Source organism: Taeniopygia guttata, chromosome 11, assembly GCF_048771995.1.
Source record: "Taeniopygia guttata chromosome 11, bTaeGut7.mat, whole genome shotgun sequence".
Classification (NCBI taxonomy): Eukaryota; Metazoa; Chordata; class Aves; order Passeriformes; family Estrildidae; genus Taeniopygia; species Taeniopygia guttata.
The window spans coordinates 2550592-2564534 of record NC_133036.1 but is presented as its reverse complement, the minus strand read 5'-3'; the positions used below and the strand labels follow the sequence as shown (position 1 = coordinate 2564534).

Below are 13943 nucleotides of genomic sequence, written 5' to 3'. Positions count from 1 at the left end.
ATGAAAGTTACATTACACTCATCTCTTCTATGTTAATATGATTATTATGTGTGGAATCTTAACAGATTATAAATTCTGCTTGTTTCTAGGACTGGACCTTTTTTTTTTAACTCAAGCTTCATAAAACTAAAACATTAAATATTGAAGACCCAGAAAAGAACAAGAGTGTAATCTATAACTAATAGGCATTGCATATTTCAAGCAAATTAGGACATGCTATTCACTAGAAAATATTCTTATAAATTCCATTATATGTAAAGCATACTGAACAAAGCAGTTATAATACACATTAGTAGAAATGCCAAATGTGTTCTATCATTTAAACAATGTATTTCTGAGCAAGAGTTTGCTGGTGTTTTAATGATGTTTCTATTGCTATTTAAGCTTTCAGGGAGATGGAATATTTTACTCTGAGTGATGGAAACTGAGAACTATTAGAGTGAACAGATGAATGAGAGCATGCAAAACATACACTGTGAAATTCCATGTTTGACCTGACAATTGAAATAGGGCTTGAGTTTTGAAAACAAACACACAGAAAAACAACAGAAACCCCTACAAAGGAGTTTTGATGTGTTATAAAGGTCTATATCACTAATGCCAAGGAATTTTCTCAGTTTTTAAATGCTTGCAGCAAGTTTTTGTAGTCCCTCTCTGAGCTGGCCAGCGTGCAAAGTACAACACCGAAGGAGAGCTTGTAGAGAACATTGTGATGCAGAAAGGAATGGCTTGTGAGTCTGTAAGTAAATAGAGGTCAGGGCTAGGCAGGATTTTCATTATTAATTTCTCAGTTGTTTTTCAATTGAGTAATGTCAGACCCATTTTTACAATCTTTAATTTTAGTTGAAATTTAAATAAAATCCCACCAAAAAACACTGTATAACCCACTTTCAGCTCCATTTTTTTCCTGACTCCATCTCTAGTTTTGCTGTTGAGGCTCTGACCTTGTGTCCACATAAACTAAACTTAGCAGGTAAAAGCTACAGAAAAAGCAAAATTATTTTTTTCCAGTCTTCCTTTAGCAAAAGGTGCCATTTGGCAAACAGTTAGGTGATAACATCTCCCATTTGGTACTGAGAAATTGGGGGAAGACTGTGCTAGGCTGTGAAAAGTGTGAACAAGAAGTTTATTCTCAGTGAAGGTGCACCAACCTGTTCTGGCTTGATTCACAGAGGTCAATTTTGCACCAGCTAAAACTAACAATAAAAACCCCAAAGATGTTATCTTGGTCATCAGTGTATGAAACAAGAACCAGAGATGGACAATCCCCTTCAGAAAGTGGCTTACTGCAGCAACCTAAAAACAATACAGTAGCTCATGATTTACAAGGAGGTGGTTGCAAGGAGATAAAACTTCAGCCAGTTTCTCCAGTACTTCAGAGAGAAAGTTTGCTTTTAGTTAGAAAGGGAATCTAAACTGAGAAAATTAGAGCTGAGCATGTATGGTCTATCTGATTATATTAGATGATCTAATTTCAGCAGAGAAAGCTGTAATTTGTCAGTTACAACAGTTAATGCTGTTGATGTTTTAGTGGGAACCCCTTTGCTGTTGAAGTTAGCAGAGAAATGTGTCCATATTTTCTAAGGGTCCATATTTTCCATCATGGCAGAGAAATGTGTTCGTATTTTCTAAGGGTCTTGCATATGTTTTCAAAGAACCATAGTGAGAATTAATTTCCTCTGGGAAGCAACCATGCAGATAAAATTGTCTTAAAGTGTATCAGCCATGCTTGGTGGTGAGCCCGGGAGAAGTGAAGTGGAGCTGGCTCAAGGCATTTTGACTTGGGTGTGGCTGGAGGCATCCTGCTGCCATCCTGTCCTGTACTGCCTGCACCTCCAGAAAGTCTCTCAGGCTTCTTCTGCACCTGCAGCCAGGCTCTGGCCCTGGTGCCTCCCTGCCCCAGCTCAGAAATGCTTTGGGAGCTGTTGGCTTCCTGCTTGTTTTGCCTTGCCTGTGCTAAGCAGTCATGGGGAATGTCACTGATTGGGGGGCCAGGACAGGCAAGTTTCTGTGTCCCTTTAAAACTTTACCCTCTGATTTATTTTACCAATGCAAAAGAGTCAATGGACTGATCCCAAGCCAGTAAGACAATCTTTGTTTAAAGAAGAGGAGAGTTACATTTCAGCATTTTTGTGACAATTATAGTAATCAAGCTAAATTATCCATAAACCAGAAAAAGGTATCAGTTTTACATTTGAAGGAAAGTTTTTTATTAAAAGATAGTTTTGTTTGGTATTTTATGCCTGGGATATAACTGCTTTAGCCACCCAGAAACCACTGTGGTTGTTTTTTTCTCTATTATTGCTGGGCAAAGTTATTAAGGAAAAATATTAGAATCTGAGGCAATTCCAAAAGATGTTTTCTTGCCCTGACTCGGTAATTCTGCCTTCAGAAATTCATGCTGTCTTGTGGATTGTCATCCTGGTTATATATCTCTTTTAACCACAAAAAGCCTTTTAAAATGGGGAATAAGTTCACGTTGTGGATCTGGAATTCAGTCTGGATTAGCAGCAAGGTGGAAGGGTGCTTTGCTGTGCCCAGAGTCAGAGCAGGGAGCCTGTCCCTGGCTGCTGTTGAGCTGCTCCTGGCGAGGATAATGTTGTGTCTCCCAGCTGCTCCTGCCTCCCTCCTCAGGAGTTATCACAGGGGGCACTGATTTGGAATGATCCTGTGCACGTTCCTGTGCTTTTTTAACCAATAACCCATGCACTGGGGAGAAATTAATCTTATTTAAAGGTATTCATAATATTGTAGAATTTGTGGGTGTTTGAATTTTGGGGGTTGGTTTGTTTGTTTGGGGTTTTTCTGTAAGTAGGTAATGAGGCCTGTTCTTTATTCCCATATTCCCAGAAGTTAATAATTGTGAAAAAATCACCAACTATGTCTCTCAACAGCACTGCATTTTTGGAGATGAGGAGGCACAGCTTCTTCAATAGGTTTGCTGCCGGCACTTTTGTAAAAAGACATTAAAGTATTTTTACACCCACAATGGACAAGAATATTCTTGAAAACACGTTCCTCTTGCATACTTTAAGGAAAGTCAGAGGTTCAAAACTGATCTTCAAAACAGAAAATTTGACTGGTTGAACTCGTCCAATTTATTTTGCTGAAATTTGCTATTTTGAAATTTGAGTTCTTTGCACATACCAGGCTAGAGTTCCTTTTTCCAAGTATAATTTCAATGGAAGGATTTATTTCAAGGATTACATTGTATTCATTTCACTTACCAAATTAAAAAGATCATTCCACCGAAATTCAAAAAATAAACCTAAAGCAGTGTAAATTATTTTTGTAACATCTATATTCAACATTGAATGAAGGAATGAAGTCTGGAATAATTCCTGCATTGAAAATGAAGACATCTGGGTTCATCCTTGGCTCCATTTTGTTTTGCTTAAGGAAATTGTATCATCTCTCTCAGCTTTAGTCTGTAAAACTAAAAAACGTGCGAAAGTGTTGTGAGACTATTGTTTCTCATGCAAAGCAAGTTAAGAGCAATAGCTTTAACTGCTAAATATAGGGTTGTAAGTCGTGATAGTTTATGTATTGTATGTGATTTATATGATGCATCTAGCATTTTTCCAGCTTCATGCATCATTCTGATTTCTACAGTTGCATTCATGATTCTGTAAGTATTTCCAATATAATTATAGAGAACAAAGTTCAGCCTGTGGATTGTAAATGAATGACTATAAATGTAATTTAATGAGTAGTTCTTTCCCATAACTGGTTGGTTGCTTAGATCACATGGTGTTTTTTCTGCTCTTGGGTTAGATTCAAACCCAAGAGAGTAATAATTACTACTTACACAGTGATATCCAGTTAGTGACTCCTGTCAGAGATGGATGCAGCCAGCTGAGTACTTGTGAGCAAGGCATTACACAATCCTTCAATGGCAACTCTTGCAAGCCTGGTGTGTAGAAATTACTGATGCTTGTATTATTTGTCATTCTTTCACAACAGTTTTATTGTGTAGCACTCCAAATCTGAAAAGTACAAACTTTACTTATTTTGAGCAACTCAAGTCACAAACTTTACAATGTACAAAGGCAACCAACAAAGCATGGGGCCAGGTTCTGGAAAGCAGGACACACGAGAGTCAGCTCTGCCACACCTGCTGGGTCTTGGCTGCCTTTGGCACTGCTGGTGCTTTGTTTCCAGCACAGAATTTTTTCCATGCTCCAAGACTATACATGGCAAAGGTAGGTTTTCTTAATCACCTTGAACTATAAAATATCTTGTTCCAGAGACTGGATCTGGGTTGTGTTTTTGGAGACTCTATAGAACCGTTAATAGGTTTCAATGGAGGGCTTTGCATCTTTAACTTGCTCCAGTGTTTTTAGTGGTTTTTTGGGGTTGATTAACTCATTTTGTTTTCATTTGCCTATCTGCTAAGATTTTCCCCAAAGGAAGTCTTGTGATTAGGTTTATAGGCTCCCTCTCCACGGAGAGCTTATTGATGCCTTTTCTAGTCTCTGAATAGCATTTTCCATCTGTTTCTGCTTGCCTTGCTCTGGTTCTTCTAGTGCTTGTTTTTGCAAGTTTTTTGCATACTATATTTTATTACCATTTAATATCACTTGTGAATGTTATGTATTCACCAGATATCCCGCTTTTGTAATATTTGACCATTCCTTCAGTTTTGTGAAATAGCAGTTGTGTCATCTCACCTCACAGGCAAGGTAGAGAAAAGCGTGAGGGATTTTCAAGTGGTCCCAGAGAAGTTCCTGAACCCATGGCTTGATGTGTTAGTCCAGATTCTGTGCCGTGACTTCTAACTTCTCTGTCCAGCATATCAAAGTTGATTTGATATTGTGATGATTTTTAAAACTGCTTCATCTCTTGAGAACACTAGTTTTCATGGACTATGCTGGTACCTATCCAGGGGAAAAAAAAAAAAAAAAAAAAAAAAAAAAGTTATTTTTGCAGCTAAATAGCAAATAAGTTTTGGGCAGGTTCAGAAAAACTGGTAAAAATTTCATTGGTGGAAATTTCTGAGAAGTTAAAAAATGCTAAGATGTATAATATTATATTGTGCACAGGATGTAGCAACTTGCTAAACTGTATAGCTGCTCACTGAGGCATATCTATGCTTCTCTTCCGCACAGCTCTACTGAACTTGTAAGAATCTGCTGCGACTTTAAAGTACAAAAACCCCAAAGCAGATCCATAATCTCCAGGGCTGTAAGTGTTGAGTCCAGCAGCTTTCACCTGCTGCACAGTTCCCTTCTCCAGGATAAGTGAGAGCAGAAAATCTGTGTTCTCTGCCTTCCTGGGCTGCTGTGAAAAGAGTGTGGCCTGCCCACGGGTTCTGTGCCCTGGCCACTTCAGATGCTCTCCTGGTTTACTCGAAATACTTCATTTGAACATTTGGTCTTAGAACTGGGAAAGAAAAAAATGCAGCATGGAGCAGTGTTTGGAGCTGCTCTGGATGGAATACTTTTACACTAAGTCATTTTTCAAAGGAAAATGATTCTAGTAATGCTCTGAGCCAGAAATGTGTTGGTATGCTTTTCAAGATGTCTTGGAATGCTAGCACAATAAGTTCGCTGTACAAATCTAATTATCTCAGCCTTCTTCTTTTTTTTTTTTTTTTTTTTTTTGGCAATGTTATTTGATTTAGTTTTGAAGCTGTTAATGAACTGCTTTGGGAAAGAGATTACATGATTTATGTAACATTTATTTTCTTTTATTCTTTGTGATCTGCCTTGTTATAAACCATGAATTGTTTAAGTGCATTTTTTGCTTTGAACTAGCAGGAGAGTGGCAGCATCTCTTTTTGGATTTGTTCATCTAAAACATGACTTACACACCAGGCTGTACTTTCACACAACGGACACCTCTGTGGTGATCCTCTCTTTTTGAAAGAGTAAGTGAGGTTCTCTTCCCACCTTTGGCCTCACTAATGAGATCTGCAGGGGGGAATCAACATCAGTTTTCTCTGATGGCATAATGACAGAGTTTCCTGGAGATTGAGCTATCAACACTGATATAATTTAATTGGGGGAAGAGTTTAGTCCAACCACAGGCATGCATGCTCAGCTGGAGGAATGCTTTTTTCCTAGACTAATGTAGTTTTCTAGTTTTTCTAGTCTCTGAGTAGAAGTTCAGGACAAGCTTTCTGCCCAAATATTATTTAATGTTCCTGAGATGGAGAGCACTCCTTTGGCTGTTGAAAGCCAGTAAGTTTATGGTCATTTTCTACAGATAACAAGAAGGTTTTATGCAAGTTTTGGGAAATCCAAACCAAGCGGAGAAATTAAACTATGGAAAAATTAGTTTTTTGGTTTTCTTTAATATCACTGGAAGCAATGGTTAACAATGTAAGTAAAAGTAGTATGGGACTCTGTTTTATGAAGGTTTAGTGATGTTCTACAGCTGAGAATTCTGGTGTTTTGGAACACTTTCTCAGAAGTGAGTGTATTGCTTGGCATGCCAGATTACAAGGCTCTAGAGGAAAACTTCAAGGGAAAACTAATCTTGCAGTCACTTTTTGTTCTTTCAAGGAGTTGACCTTAGTTTTTACAGTGGTTTCAGCTATTAAACAAGTCTCCTTTTTTTGTTACGTTTTAATTGCAAGAATACTTTCTATGTTCTGAACCATAAACAGAGCTGAAATTGCTGACTACACAGATATCCCTGTCACTGGAATTGTTGCAATAATATTTTCTAGTCTCAGTGACAACAACTTTTTCAAGGAAAAATAAAATCCTGATCTCAGCCAGTTAACTACTTATATAGTATAACATAAATATAAAACATATAAAGCTATACACATATGTACAATATTTTTTTAATGTAGGAGTTATTATTAAAAGCCAGAATCCTGTTGCTTGTTTTGAACATCAATTAATTTCCAGCCTAAGAAATATTTCCTAGCCCCATTTTCCACAATAGAGACATTCTGTCTATAACTTGTGTTTGAGCAAATTTCGATCTTAACGATGAAGGAAAGAGAGACGGTGTTTGGATTTTCTTTTCCTCCCACTGAAACTAAGGGAAAGAAAAAGTGATGTTAATTGAGGAATTAGTTCACATAAAGGGTCAGTAGCTGGGGTCAGTAGCTGGGGTTAGTACTTAAAAGTATTTCTTCTCTTAAGAAAAATAAATACAATGTGCAGTTAGCATTAAGTAGTGCAATTTTGTACCTCAAATTATTTAGAAAGCAAAAATATTTTTCCTATGATTTTGTGACTCTGTAATGCAATATCAGCAGTTCTTTGCTGCGTAGTTGAGTTTGAAAAATTACATTGTAAAGTTTTCTTTGTTAGTCCATTTTTGAGGTGAGGTTATACAAAGTGTCAAGCCCGTGTCTCCTGTGGAGTCTGTGTGACTTGAGAGTACCTCAGAGGTGTGTTACTGTGTAGGACCCAAACTTGGGTTTCCAGAAAAATGAAGAAAGGCAATGCAGAAGGGCTAAGGTGGGGGGCCAGCTGTCTATTAAATAGTTTCTATAAATAAATGCTTTACACTCTGGAGAATGCTGGCCAAATGCTGCGACATGTCTTTGGCTTGCAGGGCATCAGTGTATTGTGACATTTACCCATTTCCTAGAGGAATAAAATGTTCCTGCGTGACTTGCAAATCAAGCCTGGTTTTACAGAGCATTGGGTAGCTGTTTCCTGAGGCAGTCAAAGTATTTGTTGGATGATGAGGGGCACTTCTCAGTACCCTCGCCAAGTGCTGCTGGAAGGCCCTGAGCAGCACAGAGGGACGTGGAGCCAAAGGTCCCCCAAAGACACCACTGGAGCTTTGGAGCAGCTGCTGCTGCTGGAGTAGCAGAGCTCAAAGTCCTCTGTGCTCCAGTGCCCAAATCCCACCCTCAGTGCTGTGCTCAGTAAAGTGGTTACAGAGCAATCACACAAACCACAACACAAATATCTCAGCAGTCAAACTATTCCTCACCAGTCAAGTATACTCCCTTGTACCTGTAATGCAAGACTAAATTTTGGTTTACAGGATTTTGATTTTGATTGAAAACTCAGCTGCACTTTATGATGTATGGGAGCGCAAATTTGATTGAGAAGCCAAACAATCTTCAGTCCAAAATCCATTTTGGGTTAAGTGTGATGGTCATTTTTATATACATTCAGAATATTCTCTTTTTAATCAGTGGTATTCCACATAGCAGTGGCCATCTCTGAACATAAACTTTAATAAAGAAACTAACATAATGTAACACATTGTTTTTCACAGTAGATTTAACATTATCCTGAATTTTGTTCTTTTCTTCAGTTTATTTACGGAGAAAAATACCACAGGAGCTAGAGCTTCATGATTTCTATCAAAAGGTAAGAGCTACTTTGTTCAAAGATACCAGAATTATATTTGTCAGTTCAATATAAATCTGGTTGTAAAAAAAGAGGTAACAATGATACATAAAAACAAAATTTAATGAAAAGAACTCACATTATGAGTGAATTTCATGAATCATGTAAAGGTGTGCATAAAAAATTGAATATGTACACTTTAGATCTCAGATCTGATAAATATTTCATTGGATTAAGAAATGCACTCTTGAAGCTTACCTGTATATAAAACATAAGAATGCATTAGGGAGGTAAGGTACTCTGTCAATTAACACACTTGTGTATATGTCTGTCTGTCACTGGAAAAAAAAATCTCTGTAATTATTAGACTTAAGGTGGCTGTATCTGTAAAATTTTAAAAATGGAGGCTTTTGAATGAATAGAACTAACTGCTGAGGTCACAAACTACTTGCATAAAGTATGATTGAGGAGAAATATAAGTGTGGGATCAGCTAATACATGCACTTAAAATACAGCCTTGATGTTCTAAATTGTCATCAGTGGAGTACTCTTTGAGGGGAATCAAGGTTCTGCTGTCACCAAAAGAAGAGCTAAGATTACAAAAGCAGAGTTAGTCCAATACCTGATGCCTTTGGACAGCTTGCTATCAATCTTCAAATAACACCAGTTTGTAGACCTGCAAGTTTTAGGGAATTCCACTGTCATGAAAATGCTGTTCTGGGTCAGCCCAATGCTCAGGCGGGGCACTGAGACTTTTGGGTCATGAAAAGTGCACCTGGAACTGGATTTAGTCCTCTTGAACATCTGCATGTCTGCATCACATTACCTGTTCAGCCTTCTCTCAGTGCTGCATTGCTGGGAGCTCCCTTCAGCATTAGGGTTTTCTGTAAGGCTGCTCCTTCTGATAAAGTTGAGATATTTCTTTTTCTTCAGCCTCACATTTATAATGCACGGAAGAGTGTTTTGATGGGAAGTATCAATACCATATTGAATGATTCTATGGCCTGGATTTGAAAAGCCTGGGTACCAATAATCAGTTTTGTTTCTTTGGATTTTATTGATAGTGAATTAACAGATAGATATTTCTTTCCTGATATCTGATATGTAACTGTGTGAAAATGCTAGCAATTCAATAAATAGTAGTAAACTGACTCTTTAATAAGGTAAAAGAAAATTTAACATCTGAATTCAGTAAGTGATAAACTAATAATGAGTTATCAGGAAGCAGGATGAATGCTAATATTTCTTTAGAAGCAGTGACAAATAGTAAAGAAATGAAATATGTTTCTGCCACTTCAGAAACACAATGGTTTGGGATATTTTGAAATGGATGTTTCTGTTCACATGTCTTTCATCTACCTGCTTATGAATTTGTATAGGTCTATTCCTTTAGATTCAAGCTGCCTTTAGATATTGAGGGGAGGAGGGACAAGCATTTTCAGCATTGGAATTATCCTAACTGGTCACATGAGCAATGTACAATGCTTTCTGAAGAACAGGTACCAATTTCTAAGCTAATCTTGCTGCTGTAGGTACAGTTTTGAACTGCAGAGCTGCATATGAATGTGGTACTACTGCAAAGTTCTGCCAGTGTAATTAATAGCAGAATTTGGCTCGGATTCTGCAAAGACTTTGTGGCCATGTTTTGCATGAAAAATGCGTATGTGGTGGTTGTGGTTTTATTCTGATGTGGCTGAGATCAGCAACTGCTTACAGAATCAAAAAGCCATAATTGCATTGTGAGCATTAAGAGGTAATGCACACAGATTCTTATGCATCCTCCATACCAGGGCAACCTTATCTTGCATATCGGTTACCAGTTCATAACGGAGCAGATGTGTTATTGCATGTTTCTGTGCTTTTCCTTGCTGCTGAACAAGGCTGTTTCCTTCCCTCCAGTTCCAAATAAAATGCTTTAGAAAAAAAAAAAAATACAGTCCTCTTACCCACATTGTAACATCCAATAATGTTGAGTGTTCTGAGGTTTGAAGATGAAAGAAACAGGCTGTAAGTTATGGAGTTGGAGGACAATATAAACAAAGTGACCTTTGGTATCATGCTTGCCATATTCTGATGAATAAATTGAGTTCATGTTTAACATTCAGATAATATTCCTGGCAGAGCAAAACATTGCCACATTAAATGTTCAGATCAGAAATGTTCAATGCAGACTAAATTAAGTTGGATCTTAGGACAGCAAAGTTAAAATGAGTAACATGTGGCAATATTTGATTTAACAAAGAAATGTTTCTTTTTCCTTTTTCCCTTTTTTTTGCAATATTTTTTTTTTAATACTTTAAGTTTAAAAGTATAAAGATACACATGCCACAATGCAGTGCCAGGAACGTTAAGTGCTTTTGATCTCCCTCCTCAGATATTAATGTCTCCCCCTGAACACCCCCCTTGTTTGGCGTCTTAAGAGTTTTCATACCAATAAAGATGCAGAGAACAGCAGTCTTTGCTTCTGTTTCTTCAGCTTGTTTTCTTAGTGTTGCATGATCTATGCCCTGGAGAGGTCAATTTTAATCAGCCCCCAGGCACTGCTTAATATTTAGGGCCAAATTGTCAAAGAAGGCCTCTGCTGGATTTTGATTAGTGAGCATATGATCGTTTCTTGCACTGTTGAGCCTCCCAAACACATGTATGTTTTTGCCTGCCAAAATCCAGTCCTAAACTCTTTGAAGTGAAGATGTGGTCGTCCATGCTACTGACATGTGCGTTCTTTGTTTGCAAATTGGATAGTTGCACATCTGTCTCTATCCGCCATTGATTACTCTTGTACAGCTGCACCTGTATTTGATTGTGGGAATGAAAGGGTTGGAACTGGAATTTATTTTTGGAAATGCAGTGCCAGCTTTCTGTGAGATCAGTGTGATTCTTAGTCATTCCTGCTTTGCTGTTTTTGCAGTTTGATCTCTGTAGAAATCTTTAGTCTGCAGGTATTGAGAGTAAAATGTAACTATATTGCTAGCATTTTAATAAAATGTTTCTTGGCTGCATGGGAGCATTGAGTCCAGGGGGAAGATATAAAAATCTAGTCATTCTTGAAAAAGACCATTAGTGATTCTGGCTTAAGAAGTGTTTAAGGGAGCAGGAACTTCATGGACAAGCCCCTTTAGATGGCTGTGATGATTTTTCAGAATTATAATTCCAGTAGGAATGCCAAGCATAAGCATAGAATAATGCCTTTTGCAAGCCACGAATGTTGGTGCTAACAGAGAACTGTATCCAAAATAGTAGTGATTTACATAAGTATTGCAGAGCAGAAATATCCAGTATTTTGATGCCACTTAGATATATACTTCATAGAGATGAGGGAAGTGCTAAAACATATCCCAGTTATTACTTATGCATGTGGTGGTATTCTGAAAGATTGAAAATATTTCAAGATCAGGACTCGATGTCTCTGTTATAGAATAGAGATTGGTGCCTGTCTGAAGGATTATTTCAGTCAAATATATAGGTTGGAGAAACACAGTCAAAGCTGTCCAAACATGTCTCAAAACTGAAGAAGGGGGTTTTCTGCTTTACCTAGACTCTTTCAAACCTGCACCATTGTGACCAGCTCAGATGTAGGCTGATTTTTATGTGGTTGGGAAATCAATCTAATAGTAATTCTCCATGCGCAATTTCCAGAAAACCCACTTAGGAAATACATTAACATCCGGGACATCCCTGATGGAAAAAAAGACTATTTTAGGTGTGGGCTTTTCAGTGGGAGCAGCAGGACTCCTTTCTTCACAGACCTTTCCTCTGCTTGCAGTGTGCACTGTGGGTTGCAGCCCTGCCCGACGTGCCGGGAGCAGCAGTTGGAACACAGCCTTTGGCTTCAGTGTGAGTGGAGAAAGGCCTGTGATGATTTAAAAAATGGGCAGGCTGGAAGGGAGCAATCAACTAATAAAAGTTCGTAACCATGCAATTATGGCATAGTGACTCTGCAAGCTGAAATTCATTGGCCATTTAAGGCTCTCCAAGTCACATATCAACCTCTGAGAATTTCTGCATTTATTTTTGATTTACTTCAATCTTACCGAAAGTTCAGCTTTTGGCATGTCCAACTATACAGCATAAAACTTCAAAGAGCACACATCCAGAAACTTCACTGAGTTGCATAAGACTTCCTTTATTTGTGTTTGTGTGTATGTATACAGATTCACTCCTAGCTTGTAGGATGTGCATTTTAACTTTCTGAATTCATTCATATGAAAAGCAGTGGGCTTGCATGTAAGAATCTGTAACATAACTATCATGAGGAAAAGAAATGCACAGTCATGAACATAATAGCTACAAACTGATCTCACTGCCCCAGCTCATTCTGGACACTCTCAAGGACTGAAAATAATACGTAAAAAATTGTTAGTTTGAGGAAGTGCATCTGCAATCCTCTTCTAGCCTAACATTAACTTTGTAAAACGAATCTGAAAATCATGTATTCTCGTTGGCAATAGAAAGGAATTTAGGAATGCAGAGAAAAAGAACAAGAGCAGGAAAAGGCATTCATCATGATTACTTTTCTTCTTTATTTTTCAGTCTTGTGTGAGAGGCTTCAAACTGTTGCACTGCATGCTGCATTTTTTAAAACTTTCTCAAACTATACAGAGATCTTGAATTATCTTTCAGGCTCAGGGAAACTACTGAGATCTTGACAGGACAGTTTGTTCTAAAAACCAGAAAGTGAAACAGAGAAGGTCTTCAGAATACCTTATTGACCTTTGTTTGGGATAATAATTTTTTTGTCTGTTTTTAGCGCTGCTTATCCTTTGCAGCATCCTGCCCTGTGTCTGAGCAGTAGCAGGAGAATCAAAGGGAGCAGCTAATAGGTGCTGGCTTACGCAGCTTTATCGGGGCCCCATGCTGTTCCAGCTGTGCCTGACTGATGGAATACCAGCGAGTGGGGGAGTACCTGTCATTTGGCTTTACTGTTACATTCACATTTGTAGAAAGAGAAAGAAAAGGTTGAAACATTTCTGTCATGTTGTTGATGTTCAGTACCAAAACACAGCACAGCCACAACAAAACCATTCTGGTAATGAATAATGCCTACTGTGCAACAGAAGGAAATTGTGTTTATTTTATAGGCCTTAAAGTTATTCTGTCTACTTGGTATGAGACACCCCCAAATTCTCAGTAATTTCTTTTTATTGTCATTTGTGCTGACTCTCAAGTTCTGGCTTTGGTACTAAAGCAAGCAGGCAGCATTCTTTCACTTGGGCCTTTGGGATATTTACTGTGGAAAACAGTTCTTCTGATACACAAGGCAATGAAAAGTCTCCCAACACTGAAACAAAAATGTGTTACTAAAAACAATGACAGCTTGTCAGAGTGAAAAACAGGGTAACTTTCAGAGATGTGAAAGAGCAAATGCCATGTGAATTGAAATATGTATGACTTGACTTAGTGCTGGAAATATAGCTGGTGACTTGTTTTTTTGTTTTGGTGCTTTGTTCAGCATTGTAAAGCTGAGTCTGGATGGCCATGGGGATTGTGTAAGAAATTAAAGCAAATGCATGTATTGACTGAAAGATGACCATAGATTAGATTCTGTCACAAAGCTCTTTTCTAAAGCCAGAAGTCCTGACCCTGGAGAACAGTTTGGAATTTCAGGATGGATTCCATCAACTTGGAATCTTCAGCACAGAAATTTTCAATTATAACTTTTAGGCTGAAAAAGGG

At 38.0% G+C, this 13943-nt stretch overlaps 1 long non-coding RNA gene across 3 annotated transcripts in view; it reads left to right on the top strand.

The window, feature by feature from the left end:
• LOC105758737 (uncharacterized) overlaps positions 1 to 13943 on the top strand; it is a 333084-nt gene that overhangs the window by 98209 nt on the left and 220932 nt on the right. For all 3 annotated transcript variants that reach the window (XR_012057710.1, XR_012057709.1, XR_012057711.1), the window contains one exon: positions 8236 to 8291. This is a non-coding gene — a long non-coding RNA (uncharacterized lncRNA). The remainder of the gene's footprint in view (positions 1 to 8235; positions 8292 to 13943) is intronic.